Source organism: Pteropus vampyrus, unplaced genomic scaffold (assembly GCF_000151845.1).
Source record: "Pteropus vampyrus isolate Shadow unplaced genomic scaffold, Pvam_2.0 Scaffold23, whole genome shotgun sequence".
Classification (NCBI taxonomy): Eukaryota; Metazoa; Chordata; class Mammalia; order Chiroptera; family Pteropodidae; genus Pteropus; species Pteropus vampyrus.
This window is the reverse complement of record NW_011888804.1, coordinates 8,195,903-8,198,348: the sequence shown is the minus strand read 5'-3', so window position 1 is coordinate 8,198,348 and position 2,446 is coordinate 8,195,903. Positions and strand designations below refer to the sequence as shown.

At 49.0% G+C, this 2,446-nt stretch overlaps 1 protein-coding gene and 1 pseudogene across 1 annotated transcript in view; one reads left to right on the top strand and one right to left on the bottom strand.

Annotated features, from left to right (window-relative positions):
* Positions 1-2,446, bottom strand: part of SRRM4 (serine/arginine repetitive matrix 4) — a 146,174-nt gene that overhangs the window by 90,276 nt on the left and 53,452 nt on the right. The window lies entirely within an intron of this gene.
* Positions 1,145-1,263, top strand: LOC111737124 (annotated as a pseudogene).

The window sequence follows — 2,446 nt, the reverse complement described above, 5'->3', positions numbered from 1 at the left end:
GGTGCCCAAAGCAAGTCTCCTATCCCCATCAGTGGGTCACCAGGATGGTTAATTATTTTATTTATAAAAATAATTAGTCCCGATCAAGACAGGAGCGCTTCAGGGTTGTAGCTTGTTCACTGTGCATGCATTTTTCAGTTCCGTAAAAAAGTCATGTGTCACTGATGAAAATTACAGATCCCTGGAATCAGCATTAGAGATGAATCCAGCTTGTGCTCCCAGCCGATGGCTACCAACCATGTTAACTTAGCTTCTGTAATTACAGAGGGAGGTAGAGGGTGTGTCTGTGTGTGTCCCTGGGATGAGGGATAGTGACAAAGGCCGGAGAGTTCCAAAGTCTGGGTTGTGATACACTCTGTCCTCTCTCCTTTTCAAAACAAGGCATTTTAAAGCATCAAAGATGTGGCTAAAGGTCCGTTCAGGAGGAGTAAGCCATATGACGCTGGCAATGGTGGGGTGGGGATCTTTGGAAGGCGTGGCAATGTGGGAAGATGCCTGAACAGGATTCTGGAGTCCTGGGAAGTCCTAAGCCAGCAGGCAGTGCTGGGAGTCCTGGATCCAAATATCAGCTCTGCACCGACTGCATGACTCTAAATGTGTCCTCGGTCTCCACATCCTCAGAGCTCAGCTCAGCCATACCGAGAGCTGACATGTGTTTAACACCTGCCACAGACCAGACCCTGTTCTAAGCATGTCCTCTGTACTATCGTATTTGATCCTCATGAACAATTCCTTGATGTAGGAACTAGTTTCATCTCTATTTCACAGAAGAAGAAACTGAGGCACAGCAAGGTCATTAACTTGCCCGAGTTCATTCAGTGGCAGAGCTGGGACCCAAACCCAGACATCCTGGTTTATAGGGTCCACGTTCATAAACACAATGCCATATTGCTCTTCTCATACCTCAGCTAGGGAGAACCTCCACTCAACTCTGCTGGGTGTCCCACGTCCCCTCTTTTATTAACAATAAAAATCATAAAAATCATAACGCATCAAGCATTTGTACTTGCCACGCTTTTTCTGGATACTCCCCATACATTTTTATCTTCCTAGTTCTTCATAGCAACTCTAATGACACAGGGACTACCTTGAACTGTATTTTTGCAGAAAGCGTGACTTGGAGAAGTAAAAAGACTTGGCCAAAGTCTAGGGCCATGCCACCCTGAACACGTCCGATCCCGTCTGATCTCGGAAGCTAAGCAGCGTCAGGCCTGGTTAGTACTTAGATGGGGGACCACCTAGGAAGACCAGGTGCTGTAGGTGTAAAAACAAATTTAAAAATAACAATAAAAGGACTTGGCCAAAGCTGGATGTTTGGGACTGTCTGGGTTCAAAGCCTGTGCCCACAGTCCCAGTATGACGCATTCCAACAGCCTGTTGTGGGGGCTCCGACCTGCATCCGGGAGGCTGGGCGAGCAGCTTTGGAAGCTTTGCCTCTGATTCTGTTCTCTTCCCTGGGCTCTCTTTCACCTCTGGGTCTCTGCAGCTTTGAGATGCTACCAGTCTGTGCTTCGCCAGCTCCACTTTTATCTCCCAAGGTCCCCATGAGAAGCTGCTCATCGGCTCACTGACCCCTGTCATCCAGATGGGCATAGTGCCAATGACATAGAAGGGCTTCTTTCTCAGGGGACTGGAAATAGCCTGGAGGGTGGTAAGTCCCTGGTGGTAAGTCCCGAGGATCAGGAATCCAGAGAACATCCAGCCGATGGGTCCTCAGGAGCATTGTGAGATGCCCAGGATACGGGAGTGTGTGTGTGCGCATATGTGTGTGTGCGCGTATGTGTGCGTGCACGTGCACACTGCGTGTGTTTGCAACTCACTGTTTCCTATACTTTCTTCTTCTCTCCCTGTGTCCTGTCTTCCTTGGTTGCCTTTTCTTTGTGTTTGCCTCTCCTTATCTCTGAGCACCTGTACTTCTGACTTCCTTGGTCCCCCAGGTCTTTGCTTCCCCCTCATCTCTCTCCCCTCTTCTCCGTCTCTCCCGGCTCCTTGATTTCCCACCTGCTCCTCTCACGATCGCTTTGTCACCCTCCTCCGTCCCCAGCCTTCTTTCTTATTCCTTATCTCTTCTTTTTCCATCTCTCCTCTTTCCTTAGCTTTTATCTCTCTCCTCCGTCTGTCTCTTCTCACCTTCCTCCGGTCCACCCTTCCTCTTCTCCTCTGCAGCTGCCCCTCACCGTCCATCATCCACCACCACCACCTCCACCTCTCCCATCTGCCATTTGTTGCTGTTCGTAAAGGCTGGCAGTGTCCTTGGTGGGTGGTGGATCGCACACATCGGAGGTCTGAATCAAATCAAACTGCAACCGAATTACACTAATAAACCAATTAAATGCCATTCAAAAAGTAATTTCCATAGCATCCCTCACATTTATTGCAAATCTTGTTTCTCCATCACACTGCCTTCTCTTGTTCCCTCCCTAGCTCGCTCGCTCTCTCTCTCTCT